Genomic DNA, 26,398 nt, shown 5'->3' with positions numbered 1-26,398 from the left:
TGTATTGTTGCTCAACAGGAGGAAAAGGGATGAGCTAATCCTAAAAAGGCTGTCTCAAGAGAACAGATTAAATTCCCAGGTCTGCTGCAGACTCCCCTGTGCCCAGGGAATTGCATTCCCTGGAGCAAACTGCACGACCAAGGACAGACAGTTCCTCGTTCACATTAATATAGCTGTAGTGCTGTAAGCACATCTTTGATTGCTGGGTGATGATTCCCACTGTAACCAGAGCTCAAAAGCAGCTTTTCTTTCCATTAGGCAGTGGAGTGGCACAAAAACAACATGATTACAACTGGACTTGGCAATTGTTTTGGGGATGCATCTTCTGGGGAATGTGGGTAAAATATAGTCTGCAATACAGTCTGCTCTTACCAATGGGACCTATGGTTTCAATATCCACCACTGCTGTCATATATTTTCCTCTCCATTTCTCTTATCAAAAAGTCTGAGATAGTTTACTGACAAGGAGAGGCTCACGTGTTCAGTGCAGGTGCTAGCTTCAGCTAAATGCCAATTTATACAGATCTTAAGTAATGAGGAAACATTACCTGAGCCAAGAACACAGGTATCTTGAATTTGATTAGAAGCTTAAGTGTCTCTGTGGATTAATTACCAGCGTTTCTTGTGCTGGATTTGGCAGAGACATTCTCTGAATAGAATAACCAGAAAAATCTTTCTTGCTAATAGTTTAACGTCTCTGGTGTAATGTATTTCTCTCCTGCCCTCCCCCACTTCCATTTCTAAATCCCTTTAGCCTTACACCGTCATCCCTTCAGTTTTAAAAATGACTGGTTCTTCTGGCCAAGCCACTTCTCAAAATTTAGAGATGAAAGGAAGTCACGCTTCTGTATTTTTTACTGCTTCTTTTTACCCACCTGTAAGTTATTTCCTTCTATCTTAATAACTGTGTAACTAAATCTCAGGATGTGGTAGAGATGACAGCTTTCCGCAGTGCTTCCCTGAAAGGGCAGCAAAATTCAAGGGCTTGGCCTGTTCCTCTGTCTTACCATTGTTCTGCAAAGCCAGAACTGGCTGCTGTGTATCTGAGGGTGTAGGCACACTGCATCTCCAGCTTTGATCTGGCCACAATCCCTCAGTCCGAGGGAGCAAATCATAGCTATGCTTACTGAGCATACTAAGACTGAAGCATCCCATGAAGAAACCCTGCTCAGTGAAAAGCTGCTCACCCAAACAGTTTGCAGAGTCCTTCTTATATGCCCATCTCTATGAAATCTTCTGCCAGTCCTTATAAAAACTTCAGCCTATATGCACAGAAAACAAATCTTGCAGAAAAGTTTGTCTGCACAATGTAGACATACTTGCAATGAGTTGCATTGCAGCCTCATTTTTCCCTGTAATTCATTCATTTTCAAGCCTAGGACTTTGAAATACAACTTCTGAATAGCTCCACTGCAGAGCAGTTAATATTGGACATTTCTGTCATTTAATTTAAAGCTACCAAGTCCTTCCCATTTCTCCACATTCACCTCTCGCACACTGAGTGCCTCTCTCTCTCTTTCTCACTTCAGTCCTATGGCTTTTGAAATACACACCATTAAATGGAGAATGCCATAGGATTTACTCCTTGCAGTTTGTCCCTGAGGACTGTAGAAATGAAATTTTCAGTTTTATAGCAACTTGAGTTTGGTAGGCCCTCCGTGTATCCTGTGCTCCCCCTCACTTTTTGAGGGGAGAGAGGCACTTAAGGGTTCCACATCCTTCTCTTGTTTTTGGATGAGTAGAAGTCTCACAGTGCTGCTCAGCTGCACTAAATTCAGAGGGCCTTACATTAATAAATAAAAGAATGTATGGGAACAATATAGGCTATGTAGAGCTGAAATAAGGACTAGTGACACAGCTGTAAACAATTTGCTAACAGCAAGACAATAACATGAGATAGAATTGAAGTAAACCGTTCTGTGTTTCATGTCTGATTAAACTGGCCTATAGGGAGAGAGGTACAAAATATAATAAAGCCTTAACTTTGCAATATATTATGACAAGAAGGAACTATGCCTCTTGGAGGAAGGCCAAATGATCTGTGTTTCCAAAATGAGAAGGCACTTCTTTGAAAGTCTTCGTTACTCAGACCTCAATATATACATATATAGAAGTACAAAGTGTTGTTTCAATTAAAATCATTGCAAAGCTCTAACAGATTTTGTAGATGGGTCACTCCAAAAGTAATGTATCCTATTTATTTCCATGGAAACTCCAACCAATACAAAAAACAAAACAAAACAAAACAATGACATTGCTGGATAACTGGATAGAGCCAATGCTCAGCTACATAACATTATTTTTCAATGCAATAACCACTATTAGCTATGCATTTTCTCCAGAAATGAAGAAGAGTTCATGTCACACTCGTAGCAATCTGTGTGGCTATTCAGAACGTGGCTTGTCTTTCATGTCACTGCTGCCACTGCTGAAATGCAGTACCTATTGCCTCACTGTGCTCAGATCCACTGTTTGGTCTCCATAAATGTGCAGCAAGCATAGACGATTGTCTGTGGGTGCCATTTTTTTGCATGGTGTATTCAATGACATACTCCATGTCAGATGCCATTTTGTCAGACTGTCTGTCTGCTGCCAATTGTTGCATGGCACCAGAAGGTAATGGAATGTTGGTGAGAAGATTCAGCCTTTTTTGCCATACCACCAACATCTGCCACTGACATGGTGTGCCAACATCATAAGATAGGAGGCATTACTTTCAGAGCAGCCCTCATAGATATAGAGGAACACGGAGTCAATAGATCAACACTACCTAGTATTATCCACAAATCTGGAGTTGTTTTCTTTTTAGGGAACTTCAAAATTTCTTCTTTTTTTTTTTTTTCCTTGCAAGTGTTTCTGCTATGTATATCAGTGCATATGTCAGAAGTTCTTCCAAGTATATATTTTATGAAAGAGTGTGGTAGCTCCATTGCAAATTTGTTTGTTTTTTTTCTTTATTCTTTCTCACAGGCTAAAGTGCATAGTTCAGTGTAGGCTGAGAGTCAAAACTGATAGTGTTTGTTTATTTACAACTGGATGCCTCCTGATACTCTTTTATCTTTGACCCCAGACCTTGTATATTTGTAGGGTATCGGTTCACCCCTTTGATATGTCTTCATCTCTCTCAGGATGAAAGAGAAGTTTGCTGTGCAGGCTGGAGAGACAATAGACTCTGAATTTTGGCAAATGTCTCTCTTGCACTCCCAGGGAAGACTGTAATATATTCTGAGCCCTGGGGATGTCACAGGCTAAGCTATTCTGACAAATAAAACATAACAACAATCTGATGTGAATTTTATGAAGCCACTGCTAACATTCATCTTTCAGCTCCATGGAAACACACAGAAATATGGCATAGCTTCTTTCTGTCTGCTGAGGAATAATTAAAAAGTGTGAAAGGGATAAGAGGAGGAGGACAGGCTAGACTAAAGCTGTCTCTTTGAGACCTTCAATGCCTGGGTGTCAGTGTGAGGGTAGGAAGTATTTTGTGTGCACAGACAAAATAGTCCTGCTTTGTAGGCAGCAAATTTGATCTCTTAAGAGCTTATAAAGCAGCTCAGCTCAGGAAAAAAAATAAGGATAAAAGTGAACTTTGTCATGGGAAAGATGAAGCTCAACAAACTACTGCTGTTATCTGGGGAGCAAATAAGTTGAAATAACATTACGACTCACTTTCCCAGAATTGCCTCAACTATCTACTGCTGTACTGTGAACTTGAGAAGACTGCACAGCAAACCTGGGTTTGCAGAGCTGATTAACCAGGCAGTCAAAACATATTTGGTGAGGAAGATAATGACTTTTTAAAAGTAATCCATGTCGGCGTTTGTGCTTTCAGCTCCTAGGAATTTTACTTGGTGACAACTCTCTGCTTTCTGACACAAAGTTCACATTAGCTATCTGTGCATATTAATTTAATGTGATGGCAAAGGAAAGACCTAATTTTGATCCAACTTCACTGTTTCAAATCAGTTGTAACATCTTTGTGAGTGACACTGCCCCAAGGCCCTTCACTCCCAGGGAGGAGGAGCTCAGTCTGGGGGACACCGAGCGCAGCACTCTCCTCCAGCAGCAGCAGGCTGCAGCTTGCATTCTCCCTCCCAGTTCCCCTTGGGAAAATAAAATAAAATAAAATAAAATAAAATAAAATAAAATAAAATAAAATAAAATAAAATAAAATAAAATAAAATAAAATAAAATAAAATAATAATTTTAAAAAAAAAAAATCAGTAAAATTAAAGCCCAGCTCTAGCTGATGTTGCTCTCTGCTTGATAAACATGTGGTTTGCCTATGCAATATGACAAATCTCCCAGGAACTGGTGTTGATCTTCTAAGCACAGTATAAAAATTTGCTTTATCTGCTTAATAATGTATCTAGATTTAACCTCTGCTTTGCAACAGACAAAATTAAACGGAGTAAATCTGTCTTGGGATATGAACCTATTATTAAAACAGATCTGCTAACTGTATTTTAAAATACTATTGTGTTCCTTGACACATTCACTTCCACATGCATTATGGAAAGCTAATGCATTATCTTGGCAATAAAAATGCATGGCCTTCTGAAATGAAAATGCTGGATGAATGAATTCTGCTGGTTCTGTGTACAGCCTCAATGCATTTCTGCTATGCCCTTATTTTTGCAAGGATAAATAATAGAAATAGCCCCATGTTCAGCAGCTCATTTTGCAAGACTCACAAAGAGTAATAAACCGGTGGTGAATTTATCATCTCATAGACACCTCCCTATGCAGAAATATGTTGCATTTATTTTTTCTTTGCATGTGTGTGTATGTGTATGTTACTTTCTTCCTTTCAAAGCAGCGTATGAGATTCAGTGTGTTAAAATGCTTTCAGCTCTTTGCCGTAAAAAAATGACAGATATCAGAAACCTCTTTAAATATGGTTCTCTCTGTTTCACAAGCTCTACTCTCAGTCTGCAGAAAGGATTAAGACATCTCAGCAGTACTGTTCCAGGCTGTGATTACCCAGGAAACTAGAAACAAGAAACATTTGATGTCTAATGTTCACTGCATCTGATCTTTTCAGATTCACTACTTCAATGCCTGTTGAGTTCTTATGTTTCAGTATGTGCCCCCGAGAGCCTTTAAATGAATTGAAAACATTAATGCAGCTGGGTAGGTAGCAGCTTCTGAAAGGGTATTAATGGCCTTGTATGTACATCTCCATACAAAGTTCTAGCTGACCTAAACAACCCACTTGACTCCCCAGATGTCAGGATAAATGGATACTGAATAAAAGACCAAGCATCTGATGCTTCTCTGAGCTATAACACTCATTTAAAGGCTAAGAAGCCTGGTTCTGTGAGAATCACTCATGTGGGCGAAGTCTAGCCTGGTTTTACTGCAGCCCTTTTCTCCTAAAGTAATGTGAGGTATTTGTCAGTAGGTTTGCTTCCTTTTGCCATGTCAGTATAACCACTGGCTGATGTCCTAAGAGAGAGAGAAAAAAAAAAAAAGGCAATAAAATCAGAATGTCCTTCATAAAATTTCCTTTTTGTGCAGATCCTGCTTCTTCATAGAATATTTCAATCTCTTCAATTCAATCCCAGAACTATTCAAAACAGTAATACAATATGGCTCAATTTCTGGCTGTAAGATAAATGTAATGAAAGCAAACTTATGAGCTGAGTAGAAGGAACCCAGAGAGTACTGGAATTCTGGATATGTTTGAACAGAAACAAAAGTGACTGAAGTATACATTTCTCTCTCAGATATTAATTCTGAGGAAAATGAAGAGAATTCATCTAGTAATAAAATATTTGCCTGAAATGATTTTCCATTACTTCAGCAGACAAAATAGACATAATATAGATAAAAGTTCACGAAATAGTTTTCTTCCAGTATTGTGCACTATAGATTCCCCAAGAAACAGGGAAAAAAAAGGCAGCTACGTCTCAAAGATGAAATGAGCCACAGACTGTGGAATACTACACAGATCTAGCAGGCAAAGATTCCACAGTGGATGCTGATTCACACTTGTAATGACCATGGATGAGCATAATGACATCAAAAGACTGAGCATGAGGAAATCAACGCAGTTCATAAGGCTGTATCATTTATTGGTCAGTTAAACAAGGAAAAATCATAGTACATTTAGGGAATAGAAGGTAAAGGAAACTAGCACTTTTGCTCATTGTTAACCTCTATGACTGACATCCAGTTTCACAAAATGTGCAAGAAAGAAGCCAGTACCAAATCCATGTCACTCTACAACCAAACTCAGACCAAACCAAACCTAACTTGCTGATGAGAAATGAGTGACTAATTGATTGTTAAAATGCAGCTCATAAGCTCTGTCTTACTGCATGGATGCAGTTACTGATCTCATACTTACTTGGCCTGTCTGCATGATAATAGTCACATGAGCAGGATGGCTCTCTGCCCTTTAACACAGTGTGGTGGCCAACTGGCTAAGTGTGCCAAAGAGTAAAAAGGAACAGCTCATCCACTGAGGCTGAGTATAAGCCACTAGAGAAACTGGAAACAATGCAAGCAAAACAGTAGTTTTGCCAAAGTAGCCTTAATCTTCCTCAAGATGATCCTGTTGTTCCATTGCAGTGGTTTGGAGCAAGATAGGCTGTCCGCAAGGGCCATGAGCCCTGTTTTGAGTGAGTAAGACAAGACCTCAAGACAAACCTCCACAAAAAGCACAGCAAACACAATAGTGCAGCATGATTAAAGGTGATAGGATACACAGTACCCAGTTTGTTTGACAAAATGGAATAAAGAACAGAATATCAATTGACAAACATAAATAAAAGATATTGTATGGATTTTCAATTGTTAAGTATATATGGCTTAATTCACTTCATATATATTTCCCATGTTAACCCCAGTGTGAGTCAAGAGTGAATGGCCTTTCTTCTTTGAGTGACCTTTCCTAAATATAAATAATAATCAGAGGAAAGAGCTTAAAGCCAGTTAAGGAGTTATTCCAAGAGGACTTAGAAATAATGAGGTAAACAAGTTCCTGTTAAAGTTAAAAATTCATTGTTCTTCAGTATTTTTCTTTTGAAAACTATCAGTCAGCATGGATATCATGAGGTTACTGTGGGGAAAAGAAATGAACTAGCAAATCTCTCCAGACTGCTGGATGAAAACAAAGCTTAGCACTGTTGTCAGTACAGTTTCTCCCTTGTGGAGTGAATAAACTTGAAAATTATGATTAGATATAATATAATATAATTTTCAACAACAAAAGGCAAGAAAGAATGCATTGTTAAGAAAAAGCCAATTAATTAATTTTTTAAAAGCAAGTCAAAAGGTAGTATTCAGAGCATATTTATGAGGGATATGACTTCTCTTTACCTCTCATAAGCACACAAACTTTGAGATACACAAGGTTAATGGCAATTGTGAGCACAGAATACATGTACTCCTTAATTCATGCATGGGGGAATAAAGAGTAAATGACTTTCACTGAAGAGGCTTCTCCAAATCTTGGGCCCAGAAATGGGCTACTTACCACTAGTCAGTGTCATTTTTATTCCTGTTAATCTCCATGAAAGCCAGTTAATTAGCCGCTGTTTTTCCTTTCCAATATCATCTAAGTCCCTAAAGCAAAGACAGAGTAGAAGGAATGGTTTTTTCCACATGTATTTTTCTAATGATCATGCTCCTCATTTCATAGTCATGACTACATGTTTACATTAAAAAATATTTCCTATTTGCTTTCATCATCAAGTGTATGCTGTATATCTATGTATATCTAGTATATTTAGGTATGTATATCTAGTTTAGCTGAAGAAAATAATTAGAAGATCTGGAATGTCTTCCTTCTCTTACCATATTAATACAGAAACCTTCTAGGGAAATTGTGAACAAGCTGGTTAAAATGCAGACTACAGCTATTTTTAGTGAGTGAGAAATAAATAATTAATGTTTCCCCAGATGCATTTGCTAAAAACAGCCAACTTCCATTCCATAATATGCTGCTTTTGTTCTACATAAAACACGTACATTTCAGCTTCTTATATGGGAAGGTATTTCCTGTTGCCCACAGTCCTGTTTATCACCAGTTAAAATCAAGAATCAACAAAGGCAGTTATTTCTGTTCATTAGTGTTATCTCTATGTTTTATTTTGGTTTGTTTAATTTTTTTTTTTAAATCACATATATGAAAGGTGGTTAAGGTTTTGTGATTTCTGGTCTGAATTCCAAACGGAGAGGAGTCAGTCAGACAATCCTGCTCTATTTGTCCTTCCCTCTAAAGTTAGGGTATGTCTTCAATATATTTGATTTATTCTAGATTAATATGAACTACAAAGATTTCCAGAACAAGGTATTGTATATTTCAGTGTAGTAAGCAGCATCTGTTCTATCTCACAGAATGGCAGCTACCCCTGCAGACTGCCCACTCCCATAAATTTAATGTTGTAGTCTACAAAAAACAGGTTTCTAATGGTTATATATCTATAGACAGAGATTCATGGTGCTAGAAAAGCCCATTCAATCACCTAGTTGGACTTTCTATATATTGAGGTGGTCTTAAATTTTACACTGTAGCCCACAATGCAGGAGTAAGTACATAGTTAGTCATCTTTATCACCTATGGCAATTTGTTATGAGATTCAGAAACCACACTGGCAGGTCCTTCAAGGTGCACAGGAGGGACTGCCACCACCTCTGGGACAGAAGAAGGGCATCAACCAGAATGGATGTTTCTTCCTAAACCTTCTTCTTCAAGCTCATTTTCTTTCATAACTCTCTGTTTTGACATAAAAATCTGTGTGTCCAGATTTTACAGTATTTGAAAAGACAGAATGTAAAATCAAATATCCTTAGAATTGGAAGGATTTTTAATGATCATCCAGTCCATCTCCCCTGCAATGAACAGGGACATCTATAGCTAAATCAGGTTGCCCAAATCCTGGCCCAACCTCACCTTGAAAGTCTCCACAGATGGGCCTTCCACCACCTCTCTGGACAATCTGTTTCAGTGCCTCACCACCCTCACTGTAAAAGACTTCTTCCTTATATCCAACCTAAATCTTCTCTCTTTCAGTTTTCAACCATTTTCCCTTATCCTATTGCAACAGTCCCTGCTGAAGAGCCTGTACCCTTTTTTCTTACAACCCTCCTTTAGATACAGAAAGGCTGCTATCTGGTCACCTCAGGGCCTTCTCTTCTCCAATGTGAACAGCCCCAGCTCTCTCAGACCTTGTAGGAGAGGTGTTCCATCCCTTGGATCATTTTTGTGGCCCTCCTCTGTACATGCTCTAACAGGTTCACATCTCTACTGTACTGACAACTCCACATCTGGATCAAGTACTATTACTTAGATTTGCTGAACTCAGCCTTCAGAGCTTCAATCTTGATTATCAGGCCTAACTAGCCCATTCAAATTGCATGACCATCCCTACTACAGATGAATATCTGTGTACTTGAACTCAGAGATGAGCTATTAATTCACAGAGGTCCTTATATTAAATACATGTGCTATATAAAACATACTGTCACCAGTGTCTTTTTCTTTCTACACTGCATCCATTTCCCTCTTTCATTAATCTTGCTTTCCAGATAGTTGGTTAAGTTAATGTATTTGCACTTGGCTCATGCATTAATCTCTGCAAACTATGTGACATTTTGTGTACTGCATACCTTGTCATAAATTATTACTTCATAATATGTATCATTCTATATTTTTAACCACTCTAAAAGGTAAAAAAATGCATCAGCTACCGATGACTCACAAAATAACGTTGACAGAAGGAAGCCATTCACAAGTAGAGAAATAATGAAGATCTCTTTCCAATCTAATGAGCATTAGTGAAAATATTTTAAAGTTCAGCAAGTAGTTTGAATTTTAATATACAGTTTACTAGCACAACTCCTAAAGCTGGCCACGAATTCTAAGAAGGATAAGAAAATGTCACTGTGCTATGAGATAAGGAGTCATTTAATCTTCTCTGTCTTATTCCATCTTCCATTCAATTTTCTTTTATTAACACAAGAACAACAGGTTTCTCTAGGTCTTGAAGTATTCTTATTTATTTCCCATTGCTGAAGTTCAGTTCTGCAGTGAGAAATCAACTAGCTGGGGGTTCACACAGTGCCTGTCACTCCTTTCAGCTGGCTTCCATGATATGGAACAAAAAGAAGAGCTCTTAATATATGCAGTAGGAAGATTAGATAGCAATCATCAGCTCATCACACACAAGGCATGGTGCTCCAGTCCCTCGTTACAAATTACCCTGGCATCACGGATCGTCCCTCTGGGATCTCACAGTTTGTCCTACTTGGGAAGATAAATTTCCCAGACTAACGCTGTGTTCCGGTAATATATAAATAAATCAACAAAAGCCTTTTTCCTATTGCTTTGATTAATTTGACACCCTTTAATCATCAAGCAAATGGAAAATTATATTCTTCCTCATAATCTTTTATCCGGACACACAGTGGTGAAAAGCAAGAGTTGCAAGCTAAAATATAAAGCCTTTGAGACGCGAACAAAAGCCTTTTCTTCTCATGATAGTTGCAATGAAATGTGAAATACTCCTGTTAGGGACATGATGGTCAAGTGGCTGCCCTCCTTGTGTGTCTCCTTGTGCATTACACTATCTGAATGTTCCTTTGTTGCTTCCCTTTTAGCAGAATTCCTACCAAAAATGTTTTTGAATGAATTGAACTGCAGAAATCTGCAGCTTGTGAGCTCAAGGACAGTCATGTGGTTTCAAAGCAAATTATAAATTTTTGTTAAGAGAGGGAGACTTACACTAAATCAACAACTTTCTGTTTTAATTGTGAATTTTTAACTGTGGCACTGTCAGGTTGGATCTTAGGAAAAAATTCTCCTCAGTAGTAGTGATAATGCATTGGAACAGGCAGCCTAGGGATGTGGTGAACTCACCATTAGTGGAAATGTAATGGTGATGTATGTGGCACTGAGCAACATGGTCAGTGGGCATGGTGGTAATGGCCAGTGGTTGGACTAAATGGTATATTAGTGATTTTTCCAAACTCTGTGATTCTATGATTCTGTAATTCTGTGAAAAACTCACTCAAATCATTGGGTAGTAAAAGAATGGAACATGAGACATTCTGCTTTATCATCTCAGGTGCAAGTTCTGTGATACACTGTATATTATCGTGTGTTTGCAACAACACCAGGATACACCTACCTACCCAGGCAGATGTAGTTAGGCGGATGTGCAATTGAACAATACCAAGAAGCTTGAGCAGAGAAAAGTTAGTCCAAAAACACAAGTACAAATCAGTCCTTCCTGGAGACAGAAGACTAACTTACTACAGACTTGGAGAGCACTATTTGCTCCAGCTTCCTTGATAAATTGTCCATTTGGCATCTTCCTGCGTTCTCTCTGATAAGTTGATCTGATACACTGTCTAGGTGCGGGATAAATTTGACTTGCCCTTGCCTCTCACCAGTATTGGTGCAATGGCTTTTCATATGCTTGTTTCCATGAAGGAATGGCTGTCCTAAGAAAAGAAGATGTATTTCCTCCTTTTCATGGTACAACTTTGGGAGGGGGGGAAAAAAATAAACTTTGTTTTATTCTGTGGATTCTCCCACATACATTTCTTTTTATCACAGAAGTCAATTATATCAGTTAATCATAAAGATTCTGGCAGCATTATGTGATGTATGTGTGGAGCAATATATAAATGTCAAATCTGGTTGCTGCAGGCTAGAAAGGAAATGCTGTTTATGAATTATGCTTTAGAAAATGAAAAGGCCAGAGTATTTCTAGGCTGGAGCTTACTAGCAACTTAAGTGCCCTTATCCCTGAAAGTCAGGCAACACACAAGCTGAAATCAGAGTTGTGGCATTTGCAATTATATTTGGACAAATGCATGCACCTTCAGGGATAACATTTAAAGAAAAACTTAGACAATAGCCTTTTTTCTCCCTCTGTCTTCCAAATCTTTGGAACTGCAGAAGTCCTCTGTTGCAGAGGTACCACCAAACCATTAATAAACAAAACAAACAGATACACAGTGTTATCATATCATGGAAAAATACTTCACTTTTTCTTTGTTGTTGTCCATGTTGCCTGCTAAGGGAAACTGCATTTTAAAGGCTGAGAACAGAAGGCTGAACTTGAAGCTGGGTGTATTTTTGCTACACTGACATTGTTTGTGTCCTCTTCCCACTCTCCTTTCTGGAAATCTGATGAGTTCCCTTGAGAGCTAGTTATTGGCAAATCCCTCATGGGAATTTCCTTTCACCTCTATTACTGAATTTCATCTAATCCACATTGATCCTATTCTCAAGGGAAACCTGTCCCTCCTGAGTGGTGTTCTGGCCCTTTTCTGTACTGAAAGCACTTCCCAGTGCTGTCACCAGTAAAATTTCTTAGTAGGCACATCCTTTTTGTGTCACAGATATTAACGAAAGAAGAAATGAGATCATCACGCAGTGGGAAAGGAGTATGGAGGGGAATTCAAAACCGTTCTATAGCCAACAAACTAAAACCCAGCCTTGTTTTTCAGTACTGGCAACGCTGTTGAAGCTTGGTTGCTAATGGAGCTGAGGATCTTACAAATAACGTAGCTTCTGGGGAAGAAGCAATGCCCCAGTGATCTCAGTAAAGGGAATAATAAGCAGTTTATCCCATACCTGCAAGAAAACCAATAGATTGAATCACAAGCTGAGCAGTAATGATCTCTAATAAATTTTCCATTTGGAAAATATTGTATGTTTGGGACAATAAAGACAATAGACTTGTGAAAGGGAGGCAAATTAATGCAGACCACTGCTGGTTTACATCTCTGACCTCAATAAAGTATTTCAACGGTAAGGAAAAGTGTGAGGAAAACTCAGGTCAGGTATTTTCTTTAGCATTAACTGATTTTCAAGATGATAGATTAATATGACTGGACAAAACATCTGCCACAGAACAGCATGGAAAATGCTGGAGTATATTTTTAAGCATCTTGCAGGAGTTCTCTTCTACTGGTGCAGATGCCCAGAACCCCCAAAGCAAGCAGCTTCCACTGATACCTACTAAAGCATGAAATGGAACCGACCCAAAGACAATGCAGCTTCAAATGGTGTTTGCTACAAAACAGATTGCCTGCTGATTGCAGGGCAGTAGAGAAGAATAAACAGAAAGATAATCAAGACAGCAGAGTCATTCACTCTCCTGGCCATTTTCTTTGCCTGTGTCACTTCAGATGAGGGGAAACTGGTTTTAGTAGTGAAGCAGGATAGGCAATTGCATTTCCACAGTTCTGTCTGACCTATGAGAGTTGTATTCTGTCCACATTTGCACAGATGAATGAGGAATCTGGCCCACTGCCACAACAAGAGCTTGTGTTACATTTGAAACCCACCCACTATATCCTTTCTACTTAATGAAACAGGACTTTTAATTCAGCAGCTGTATGTGAAGTTCACATATTTTCTGTGTGCTGTTCCCAAGAAGGAGAAAATATATGACGTACCGTGGATTTTGTTGTTTGTTTTCACGAAACCTTGACTGCATAAAATAGGAAAGCAAAAGTTCATGAGCTGTGAACTAGCAATGAGCGTTGAACATCACAGTCTCTGTAACTTTCTAGCCCTCACTCAGTATTCTACAGCATCTGCCTTTACTATCTATAGCTACTGTATTTCTCTTCAGTATCTTTCCCTCGCTGAAATATTTCTGCTGCTCAGTGGAAGTAAATCTGCACACTGAGAAGGCCTTGCTGGGCATCCTGGGGACTTGGTAGCTCAGCTATGAAAATGACATTCATATTGGCCTTTAAAAAAGATTGGTAGAAGGTGCTGTGTGTGATCATCACGCCATTAATAGGAGATGCCAAAAGCAGAGTTGTTGTTTTTTATTTTAATTTTAATAGATAATACACTAACTGATAAATGTTTCCCTTTTTTATCACTTGAGACTAGGAAATTATTATTTTACTCATACGCAATGGGAGAAAACAGCCAAAAGCCAGCAGGTTTTTTTAAGGAGCATGTTTTGTAATGAATCTTCTTAATGCCTTTCTTTGTAAATTACAACTGCTCAGCTTAGTCATTTCTCTGCACTTTACAGATGACAATTTTTACAAAAGGGGTTTATCATTTCCTTACTAATAGTGTTTGAGTTTGTTTCTCATCAGTTCAAGCTCAGATTTAAAATAAAAGCAGAAAGCAGTGTGAAAACAAATAGCTCAGACATACAGGGTTGTGCATTTCCTTGCCTTCAGACTGTATGCACTCACATGGAAACTCATCCCGACTGTTAATCTTCAGCAGTGCAGTCTGTATACCAATGGGTACCGAAAATCACACAAAGTCATACAATCACCAAGCAGTATTTATGGAGGTGCTGAGCAAGCGGGGACTTGGCAGAGCCTGAGTAGGGAGAAACAAAAGGAGAACAGCAGTGGCTGAAGGGCTGTGGGAGCTAATATCATTTTTCGGAGGCAGGGAAGATGGCAGGTAGATGATGAGATTCAAGGATTTGCAAGCATCGATCTGCACTAGGGAGACATTCATTGCCGTGGCCACCTCTTCCTCCCTTCTCTTGTAGAAAATTACTGACTGTAGAAATAACGATCGTGAAGTAGGTTATGTTATGCACCTAAAAGGAAATTATATGGCTCTTATCTTTCCTCTGTGAATCCATTTTTAAGGCTTTGGTCCTGGTTGTTATACTCAGGGAAAGGAAGGACCTACCTAGATACCAAACTCTTGGTTAGCAGCTATAGGCAAATTTCCATTCAGTTTTTTTCTACTATGACTTAAGCTATACCTCTGGTGAATAAATAGAGAAGACATGAAATTGCAGGGCTCTTGATCTTCATCCTACAAATGGACAACTGAGTAAAGACTTCAGATGATGAAACAAAGACTTTATCAATGCCACTGCTGTTATGATAAATTATTTCAGTACATGTTTGTGATTTCTATCCAGCTTTTAGTTACAGCAATCTTAGCGGGGATTTGACCTAAATTCTCATTTAATCCTAATATTCCTATTATTTATTTATTTTTGTCTTAATATTCTATTTCTACTTATCTTAAGTTTTCCTCTTTTTTGCTTGTGTGGGCATGTGTTGCACATGGAGATCAACCCACGCCGACCAATTTAAAGCGTGAATCTCAGCGGCTGGTTTAGTTCTAATATTTTGGGGTTTGTTTACATTCATGGCTAGTGGAATGGGAGCAATTCCAGGACAGCACTGTTATTTGCTAGCTGAAGAAACCAGCATTTTCCTTCCTGCAGGATAAGAGAGTGTTTTAAGCCCTTGCAGCTTTCCTCTTTGTCTGAGCCTCTCCTGCATGGCAAGGGAAGGAGACTTCATCGAGTGCTTTGGGGGTGCCTCCTGGGTGTGTTGCTCATGTCACTGGATCTAGATTTGAGTCCAAGATCCTAGAGATAAGGGTAACTGGAACAAGCCGGTAGGGATTGATAACATGTCTAGGCCTATAAGTGGCTGAAAAATTGAAGGAAAATACTCATTCCTTTTGTGTTGGTGAACTGGAAATCAGCTGAACCATGTCAGAAGTACAGGAAAGGGTTTATCTATCAAGGCACAGAGCTTGACATAGGCAGATGAAAAATAAGGGAAGTCCCTGGCTTGTGAAGGGAACCACTGGAATTGCAACAGCAGCATTAAAAGCAGGACAAATGAAAAGATGACAGTTCAGAGACTTGAAGTGCTCTGAAGTCAGCATTGCCTTTATAGTGCAAGTCTTCTACTCATATCTGCCTCTGAGGGCCCCCCCCCGTCAGGCTGGAAGGAGCAACCAGGCCACACAGATCAACAGGGCTACAAGTCAACAGACCCATAGATGCACTGTGACCAGACTGTCAATAGCAAGGGGCCCTGCTGTGTCTGCAGTCATACATAGCTGCTGAGCCCCAAAACTGCCTGGGACATACCCAAAATCCAGCCTGTCGTGCTCTTCGCAGTACCCCCATTTCTCTGTAGCCATTCAGACAGGCTGATGTTTAGGCTAGAGATCTTTCTGAAAGCAGGAGTTCGTGGTTAGCATATTTGAATAGTAAAGCTTGCTTTTGAGAGGGAGAAACCTTGCAGTGTCGTGATGACACAGTTTCTGATGTCTGTGTGTGTGATGGGTGGAGTTGTTTTATTATCCAAAGCGTTCCTCTCAGGAAGGTACTGTTGATTTTATGGAATGAAACTAATTAGTCATATATTTTTCCTATACCAGCTACATTACTGCTGCAAAATTCAAATTGTTTCAGTGCTTAGGATGCATGAAAATAACACGTGAGGTAAAAAGAAAAATATTTTTTTTCCTATACCTTATTCCTGTTTTAATAGAAAATACAATCAGTGCTACCACGTCCAAGTATAATATTCCCTGGGTAAAGCACCACTCCACTGCACCGAGCTATTTATTGCCTTGTAAATGACCGCCGGCTGTGCCAGGCTGCATGACAACAGCACAGAGGTGGTACAACATTGCCACCATGTGGTCTGCGGCGAGAAGGGCACTGTTGTCAGTACTGTTCCCTCTACTCACATTGTTTTGGAGAAATTAGAATAAAAAAAGAGTAAGGAAGCAATTTCTCCCTGAGAAAATACTTGTTTTATTTGGGATTTAGGTACTGGAAAACAGCAGCCAGACCATCTGGAGTTGTTAGGTGATGCTCAGCAAGCCCCATAGCAATTTTCTAACCCAGATTCCCAAACTGACACATGCATTTACTCTCACTCTTCCAATCTTTGTTCAAGAGAAAAACAGATTTAGTTGCTGCCTTTTTTTTTTTCTCCTTGTGTCAGCTTTCCCTTAAACCCTGCGCACATCTGCTGGTCTCTAAGGAGAGTCCATCAGCCAGCTGCACACTTGGGATTGTGTTATTGCTCTGCTATACCCATGGGGCACAGCCTGAGTTATGAATTAATGGGCCCAGGCCTAAGTGGAAAATTCAAGCACTGAAATAGATATATTCTTTCTCTCTCTCTCTTTTCTTTTTTATTTTTTTATAAATAAAACATTCGGTGTATAATATTTTTGCTGAGATCGCAAGGCACCATATTTCTTAGAGCAATCCAAAAGAGACAACATTCCAGTTATGGTGGGACTGATGGGACACATCTGGTTGCTTTTACACTTCAATGAAGTTCTCAGTCTTTGACCCACCCTTCCATCTTTCAGAGGTATTAGATCTTAGTTAACTGTAATGTTGACCCCAGCACCAGTAGAGGTCCCAAACCACCTACCTTTGCCTTTCAACAAGAAGACAGTGTGCATTTTTTCTCTTGAGATGAGGAGGCTAAGCTTTAAAAATAGAACATAAATGTGATCAAAATTCAGTAGTATGAATACATGTTATTTTTATTTATTTATTTATTTATTTATTTATTGCATCTTTTATCTAAGAAAGTATACAAACGCTTGTAATGACAGGAAATACATTTAAATAATGTGAAAGGAAAAATTATTTTTGCATAATCCCTTTTGATGGAACCTTAGACAGCTACATTGGCCCACTCATGCCACAGACAGAAGAAGCAAATATACAGAGAAAAACAAACACAGTTCTTTGCTCAAATCCATTTGCTGACTGCACTCAGTCACTCAGGCCTGACCACACAGTGATGGTCACAGGAGGTAGAGCAGGACTAGTAGGCAGCCAGCAGCCTACTGGGACCTGGGAAGGGGCAGGCACAGCATTAGCTGTGAGTGGATGTGAAACTTATCCTCAAGGAAGTGAATCATTAATGAAGTAAGTGGTGCAAATCGCGTCTCTCTACCTGCCGCCAGGGAACGTCATGCTGCTATTCTATTTGCTGGCTTTGCCATTCTAGACAATACTAAGTATTTTTACTGGTGCACAAGCCTAGAGAGTGCATCTGACCACTCTCTTTGCATACTGATGTTTGCCAGCCCAATTCTGTCACAATTCAAAATGTTAGTTATTAAATCCAAGATCTTTAATTAAATTAAATCTCTAAATAATGCAGAACTCACTAGCTCAGAACATACCAGTCCTGTGGTACAGCAATCACAGCCACAATTCATCAAGTCTAAAATTCATTTCCAGCTCATATTCACTCTCACATTGCTGCAAGAAAGCTTCCTCTCCTATCCTGAATCTCTCCCAAACCTTAGTAGCTAGTTTCCTTTTATAAACAGACCTTTCACCAGTTGGCACTTCTCTGAGTCGGAAAGAACAGAGATCATGCAATGAGAGCACTGCTCCTCACCTGTACAGTTTTTCATTACCTGTGACCTTGTGTCTCGCTCCAATTAAGGAGAGAGGCAAGGTTCTTTTGATAAATTATGCTCGGCGTGAGATTAAGAAGAGAAACATTCAAATGTTGATCCGACCAGTTTATTAGAAATAGTAGACAGCTGAGGGGATGGGGAAGGGAGAGCAGTGAATATCAAAATTAGGGTGATGGGGAAGGGAAAGTGGGTGATAGGAAAGGTGGAAAAGCTGTAGGACAACGTTGGAGGAATCTGAGGCCAGAAACCTAATAATCCATGGTTTGTCCATGCTCTTTTTATCCTACTTCTTCCCAGCCTTCCGGACATTTCTGGAAGGCTTGGGTCAGAATCATGTGAATACCTCGGAGATGGCCCTCTTCCTTGGGATGGGCCCACACAAAAACACCACTTTAGGGCCATTCATCTGTATCTTATCTCCCTTTTGTAGCTCCCGGACTTGTCCATCTGTCACGTCCCCTTAAACAAAGGGGGTATGGAACCGTGGTTCAGACTTGCCTGGACATGTCCTTCTGTGTGTCTCATACAAAGGGAGTTCTGGAACCTTGGCCAGGCTTCCCTGAACTTGTCCATTTCAGCAGACTTTGAGACAGTAATGTAATAAGCATGGCCTCTTACACCTTGGGATATCAGAAAAATGTGTGACGATCTATTATCTGAACTCAGACCTTTGTGAGTGAATTCATAAGATAGATCCTCTGGTAGTGGACTCTTGCCTTTATTATCCACCTGCTGGATATTTCCTTGTGCACTTCCACGTAAAAGATCCAGCCTCTGGCACAGACCCACCAGGGAATGCACAGTGAACCAACTGTAGTGGTTTAGCAGTACAAGAAAATGACTGTTAACAAAGGCAAATCAAGATATTTCTTAATATTAATTTTATTTCAAAAATAATGTATCAACATTAATGATAAAGGAATACTTTATTTGTAAAAACTGTTTCTTATATTTTGAACACTTGAATTGATAGTATAATTTACAAATCTTATTCTCAGCAAATACAACAAATACAATTAATTTCGGCTAAGAGCTTGAGACAAACAATGATTTTAAGAAGAAGCTCATGTATTCGATGCTGCTACATATTCACTATCACTAGCTCATAGCTAAACAGCAGTTTGAGGACCACTTGTCAGTGCATGACACAATCATTTCCACTTCTCATTTCAGTCTAGGACCAGCAGAAATTAGATGTGAAGCCTGAATATCCCCAAGCAAGGGCTGTGTTAGGGCTCAGGTGCCTGGTTCAGTCAGTCCCCCTCATGGGTACAAGAGACTGAAATGTAGCTCAAATTTCTCCAAAATTTTGACCAGAGGAAACATTTCAAACTCTTCGCTGAAAATGGCATTTTGTTTACTCCATTTAGCCTCTCATATACATGAATGGCCCTAATAGCTTCTACGTCACATGCTCTGCAATGAACAGATAATGGAGTCGACCCAGCAAGAGCATGAGTCACGATGAGCAATGCCCATTTTCAACAGAGCAAAAATATCAGTGGAGGCCCACTTAATCGTTCCATGATACAATGTAGCACTGCTATGGCATGTATTAAATTAATTAAAAGGCTTTCCTTCCTGTCAAAGGTATAATCAAGGCAATTTGCTTCCAAACATAATCAAGAAATGCAAGGAAAGTTTAGCAATGAGCTGTTTTTTCATGTGGAAAGTTAATTGATTTTCTATCATTTTTCCCCTGTGGGATTCAAATGAATCTTTACAAAAGTTGTTGTCCTCTTATGTGTAATTGGTCCACTTGAACTTCAGAAGGTTACTTGAAACTAGGACAGCAAAGTACTTGCTTTTTAACCTTGCTTTGTAAGAGATTGTATCAACTACCATTTATAGGAAATAATAATAATAATAAAGACCTAGAGGCCACAGAAAATTCCAAAGTGCTTTAATACAGTTAATATTTAAAACAAAGAAACTTCACTGTGAAGTAACAATCAGTTTCCTCTCTTACTGAATATATCAGCAAACATCTTTCCAAACATAAATATTGTAATATCTTAAAGAAGCAGACTTTTGTTTTCTCAGTGTAGGGCCCCAGAAGTAGAATTCCACCTGGAAAACAAAGGTTAGGGAAGGTAAACTGAAAAGTAAAACCAAACACTCAGTTAAACCAGCAATTGGTAAATGGTCTAGGCATTGATAGCCTGCTCTAGCCATCCCTTTGGAAAGGACAGGGTGAGGCAATGTTACCCAGAAGCATGCTTTGGAAGGGAAAATGGGAAAAAAAAACAGCCAGCTCTGGGTAAGCTGCAATTCACTGGAAGTGTATAGCACTGCAGGTTCCATGGGACAAGAGTACAACTACACGAGGTCACAGGGAAAGTTTCTATGTTGGGTGCATTGGTTGAAAGTGCTGCGATGGGATGATTTACGAGGAATTTATAGTGACCAAAAGACACATTCTGGAGTTCACTGAACTGAGTTTTGGTTCAAATTATTTCAACCAGTAGCACCTCCCTGATTTGGGTAGCACAAATAAATGACAAAAATATGTAAAATGTGAACTTAAGTTAGTACAAGCCCATTCAAATTGACAAGAGGCCAACTAAAGGCATTTCAATGGCCTCTTCAGCTCTTGGCAAGCAGAAGGTTCCCCACTCCTGCTGAAAAATGTGGCAATGCCATATCCTGTTCTCTATGTATTGTATGATATTGATTGCAATATCGCATAGCAGTTAAGATTTATAAGGGCAAGAAGAATAAAGAGTATAAAAAGCATGCTCTGCAAATATTAAGTTGATGGCATTTTTGGATTCCAGAAAAAGCTTAGCCTTGTATTTTCCAAAATAAGATCAAGAGTGATGTCATTTACTTAGGCAAAGAGCTTAAAGCTGAGTCACAGAGTCACGAGATAAAGCTACACGCAGATACAGGTTTTCTCAAAACACTAACGTGGTTCTGATCCAAAATTCCACTTGAGGTTTGCTTCTAAATTAAGCTTCTTTAAAAGCAGGAGGGAAAAGTCCCTTCTGTTACCTTACTGTGCAATTTTAATGTAACTAAGCTGTTCAGAACAACAAAATACTTAAATAATATACCATTTCTCATTTGTGCAAAGCTGGCAGTGATGCTTTATAAATTGACTGCCCAGCCTGCATACAAATCAAGAGCTCGTAGAGATGCTCTGGAACTCAAACAGTCAGACTGAACCTGCATCAATACATCGAAGCAGTCTTTTTCAATTATAAGAACTGAAATCCCAAGTCTCAACAAGTAAAATTGAAATCCCAAGTCTTAACAAGTAAAATTCTTTCAGACATCAGCCATTCATTCTCGTGTATACCAAGCCTTAGAGAGAAAATATTAATCAAATCCAGCTCCTGGCTGATGCAGTATACTGTTACTATAGCATGTTCTCCAATATTTTTTAATTGCCTTTAGCAAATGAGATCCACCAACTTCAGAATTACTTCCAGAGTTTAGTAGATACCAATTTCAGCAATCCTCCTAAACCTAACATCATTTCATTTTGTTCTTAATTCCATCACTTCTGTTCAGAGCACTCCATGGTATATTTGGCCATAATTATCTTTGAAGGTTGACTTTGACCTGTTGGTTCTGGGGCAGCAAGTGAAAAGTATCAAAAGAACAAAATGAAATCCTGAGGATTAAGGGGGAATAAGCAATATTAGATAAACATTTATTCAGACATATTTGATCGGGGCTTAATACTGTCAACTGGGAAATGCCCTCAGCTGCAAGCACCTTGTTGTGGAGAGTGTTTTGGATGGGTGATTCACCAACATGTTCATAAATCTGGGTTTGGGTGTCTGAGAAAGAGCGATATTCAGCCAAATCTTTTGATAACCTGGATTCTCATACTAATATTGCAAGAAAAAGAAAAGCAAGACATGAAATGTCACATTCAGAGGCAATATTTGGTTGTTCAAACAACCTCTCTTCCCATCAGCTCTCTTCTCCCTGCTCTCAGCAGGAAGATATCCACTGAGCCCTTATTTTTCTTTTTACAGTTTATGTTATTAATGTTCGTGCATGGCAAATAAATCTGCAGAATTCAAGAAGTGTTTCGCAACCCCAAACAAAGAGCCTTAAACAGATCACAGTTTTGCTGCAGGAGATGCTACTCAGCTAGTGCTGGCTGTCAATATTTTTGACAGTCTGGATTTTGAAATATGTTAGTCAACAGAATCCTTGGTGGGCAGAGGAACTGACTTGCAGGCAGCTGGCTTAAACAAAGGCAGTTTGGAATTAAATTCTCATTCAGTAAACCGGCTGACCATTATTTGTATTTTACTGTTTGTTTTTGAAAGCTTTGCAAATGCTAAGACAGTGCGTGAAATGCTAACAGTGCTTTGATGTTTCCTGGCCCAGGCACCAGCCTCCCATCTTTTTTACAATGAAATTTTATCCAACAGGAAAGTAGCTCACTGGATTAATGTAGTATCTTGTCAAGGGTAGGGAAGCCAGCTGTAAATCTCGTGGAGGAAAGACAAACAATAAGGAAGAGAGGATAAATATATATATATATCAACATTTCTCCCTCAAAGAACAAATGTACAGAATTCAGCAGATCTAACCGGCAGAGTTAACACTTCCAAGTAATCAGCAGAATGTGTCCTCTAGCTAACTTATCCTGAGGAGCATTAGCAACATAAGTGATGCCTCTTTCTAAGAATTATGCATATCATATTGCATATTACAAGGCTTTATACAAATGCACAGAAAAGCAGATGGATTCAAAAAAGCTTGATGAATGTGAGGTTTACTTGCTGTAAGTACACACCTGCACTCCAGAAACAGTGCTGCCCACGTACTCAACCACAGAAGCCACAAAAGAACAAGTTCTGTTGTAACATATGAAATAATGAGGCTAAAGCCTTAATTTATGGTGTTAGAACTGCCACAAAATACACTGAAGAATCCCACACATTTTTTAATCTCATTTTAATTGCTTGAGAGATAACTGTTGTAAATCCACATGAATTACTGAATGACTACACTTATTTCTCAATTGTGCATTGAAAGGTTCTCAAGAATTTTATCAAGCCAACAAAGTATTTTAGTATAGTTTGCCCTCCTGAAAAATATCCTTTTCCATTTAATTCTACTCTTTAGAATACCACTATCTCCCTGTATAATGCAGTAATTCTAATTGTGTTCTCAAGTTCTTTTCATACAGGCTGGTCCCCAATTGCTTTGGAGTTTTTGTTTGTAGTCCAAACAGATGCTAAATTGTTGCTCGAGGAATGTTTGGTTAGAGATTTTTAAAGTAAAGTATCTACTTGCTCAAAGCTTGGGGATATTCAGATCAGGGAGGGCTTGGAATAGACAGAGTTACTACAGCCTGGAATTCAGAGTGAAGGTAGATTTAGGGAGTTTGTTCAGATCTATCTTTGCTCATTATTTTGAAGCATGTTTATGTGGATACATGTTCTGAACTAGACACAACAGAGCACATAAAATTATAGATTGTTAATCAGGGGAATTTTATTATCTGTCCTCTTTGGAAGTGCTATAAATGAGACAAATATTTCTGCATTTTCATAAGGCATTAAAATTGATTTCCATTTTAACTGTGGGGCACTGCAATTGCAAATAAACTAGCCTGTCTATACAAACTACAGTGCTTTCTAATACTTACTTTTCTTCTTGCAAACTTCTCATAAACAAGCAGTAAAATGATCTCCATTCTAACTCTGTGGCTTTTCACAGCTTGTACACCTGCAGCACTGGCTTACAGTACCTTGCCAACAAAAAACAAGGCATCACTTCCAACTGCCAGCAGTTGCAAACTCAGTGTTCTCATCACCTTCTCAGGAACCCTTAATCTTCAGTCTTCTGAGGTGGACTTAATCAGTACCATTACAATCAAGAGAAAACTGTCGGCACTCTTTTCCCAGGGGATAGGCAAATGTACCACCTGGGAGCACCCAGGAGGAGTGTGGGGAGGGCCTACCCCTCCCAGCTTGGCCCAGGACACATGCAGCACCTCAGACCCACCTGTGCCAACTGACACCTTGCCACAAGAAAGCACACCATGGTGGGAATGCCCTGAACTAGTGCAAGCACTCGGCTCTGTGGTGCAGAGAACTGGAGGCCAGTGAGATCCCTTATCGGAGGCTTCCTCACTTTGTACTGGGGGTGGTCTGAGTGAGTCCCGAGGGAGCTGCAGTCTGTGGAGAAGAACTGTGAGACATCTCAACACAGCCACAACAAGGAAACGGGGTTTACAAACCCCTGCCTCAGCCCTCCCAGTCACTGCTTTCCTATTTCCCAAGGTAGAGCTTACAGTCCCAACTAAAGACAAGGGTAGGGAAAAACAAGATACAAATCAGCCTGCTATCCAAGTTCCCCACTGAAATGCATCATGAAATGCATGAAGTTGCAGAATAATTAGGAATTCAAAGTTAGTGTTCCCCACAAACGGAGAGAATCCTCCTTTCTAATAAAGAACAGCAGGCCATATTAAAACAAGTTTGAGATAAAGCTAAGTCCATTTCTAACCCTCATCAAGAAGCAGAACAAAAGTGGGAATGCTTAGTAGTTACATTGCATGGTGACAATAATGAAAAGATGGTAGTTGTAAAGACCCAAAAGGTTACTTACAGTAAAAACTCACCTGTAAGGAAGCCTTTGGTCAACTGGGAACCACCAAGGCAATCTCCACCAAGGAGCAATCTCCAAGATGCTGCCTTAGTGCTGGTCAGCCCTTAAATGAGGTCTAAAGTAGGTGGATTCAAGCTTCACCCAATCCGGGAGCACAGCTAAATTACTCTCACCTGTGCTCCCATAGCTGACCCAACACTTGTCTCAGCTGATTAATCAGAGGTTCAGGCTGTGATTACCAATTTCCCATACATGCATATATAATCAAGTTTCACTATTTGAACATGATTTGAAAATATATCTGATATTTTTATTAAAGCAAAAACAATGTTCTAAGCAGACAGTACTAGAGAAACACCAAAATGACTTGTGTAAAATTAGTAACAACAATTAAAGATATGCTTTTTACATTTAGTTTGCATTGTCTTTGTATTTGAATATTTTCTCGTAAAGATAATGGTCTATATATATTGCCTTGCATTCAGTAGAGTTAAATCAGCAATTGATTTGGTTTTGTATTCTTTCAGCAAAGAAAGCTGTAAATACCAGGATCCTGCCTGCTGTATGAACACAAATGGCCTCAGTGGAACCCTGTCAGTTTACAGCAGTAGAAAATCAAGGCCAGAGGATCAGAGGGTCTTTTCCATAAGAGCAGGGATTTGTTTCCATGCCACCTTCTTCAAAAGGTTCTGAATTATCTGGTGAGTACTCTCCATACTGAAATTATTTTCTTTCAGTGGCAGTGTGTGCATAATGATACCTTTGTGCATTAACAGAAATATATTTAGAACCATAATGATGTCTGAATCAGTCAGATCTGTCTGCATCTCTTTTCACGTCCTCAATTTTTATCTTATGCTTTCAAAGCCATTATTTCATCAAGTAATTACTTTTCCTCTTACACCCACAAGAAGCAATTCAGAGCATTAATATCTAATATTGGACCATAACCATCTGAGGAAACAATCCTTCAGAATCTGACCCAGTGAAAGTAGTACTAACTTCTCATAAAACTCAGACTTCCTCCTCATGACTCAGGATCTATCAACACTGAAGTAGGAAACAGTTGCTTTCATTCTGGTAACACCTCAGTAAGTAAAATGTCCAGAGCTGATCAGGTCACTGTCTGAGATAGGTGCGTATTTCTGCTGCACCTTAGACATCCATGAAGTCATGAACACAGAGGGATTAGAAAATCCCGTCACACACCTTTCACTTCCTATGAGTTCACCCAACATCATATATCATATCATATATATGAGTTTTACCTTTAATGCTTTGGAAAATTAGAAAAGTGTTTAGAAAAACCATAAACAGGAAAGGAGGATGTACATTACTATGCTGAAAGCCTAAAATAATAAAGAGGAAAAATATATATTATTCAGACTCTAAAGCATCTCAGAAATATAGATACAAATCCAGATAACTAACTCCATGTATATGTATAAATTTTAAAATGCACATCAAGTATGTTCTTTAAAATGATGATTTGGAAATGGAGAAAAGGAAAATAGGCCTTCTCTATGTAGTCAGTTAAAAGTTACAAGCCAAAAATAGCCATCAGTATGTCTAATAAAGCCGACATGTCACGCTTGAAAAAGGTAGCCTACATTGCCTAATCTCCACTGTGCTGGAGAT

At 39.1% G+C, this 26,398-nt stretch overlaps 1 long non-coding RNA gene across 1 annotated transcript; it reads right to left on the bottom strand.

Moving 5' to 3' along the window:
• Positions 1-20,199: 20,199 nt before the first annotated feature.
• LOC140253438 (uncharacterized) lies at positions 20,200-24,856 on the bottom strand. Its single transcript, XR_011903852.1, has 3 exons — positions 24,774-24,856; positions 24,155-24,327; positions 20,200-20,245 (listed from the first exon to the last, which is right to left on the bottom strand). It is a non-coding gene; the product is annotated as an uncharacterized lncRNA (long non-coding RNA).
• Positions 24,857-26,398: the final 1,542 nt, after the last annotated feature.

Source organism: Excalfactoria chinensis, chromosome 5 (assembly GCF_039878825.1).
Source record: "Excalfactoria chinensis isolate bCotChi1 chromosome 5, bCotChi1.hap2, whole genome shotgun sequence".
Taxonomy (NCBI): Eukaryota; Metazoa; Chordata; class Aves; order Galliformes; family Phasianidae; genus Excalfactoria; species Excalfactoria chinensis.
This window is presented reverse-complemented; position numbering and strand designations above follow the sequence as displayed.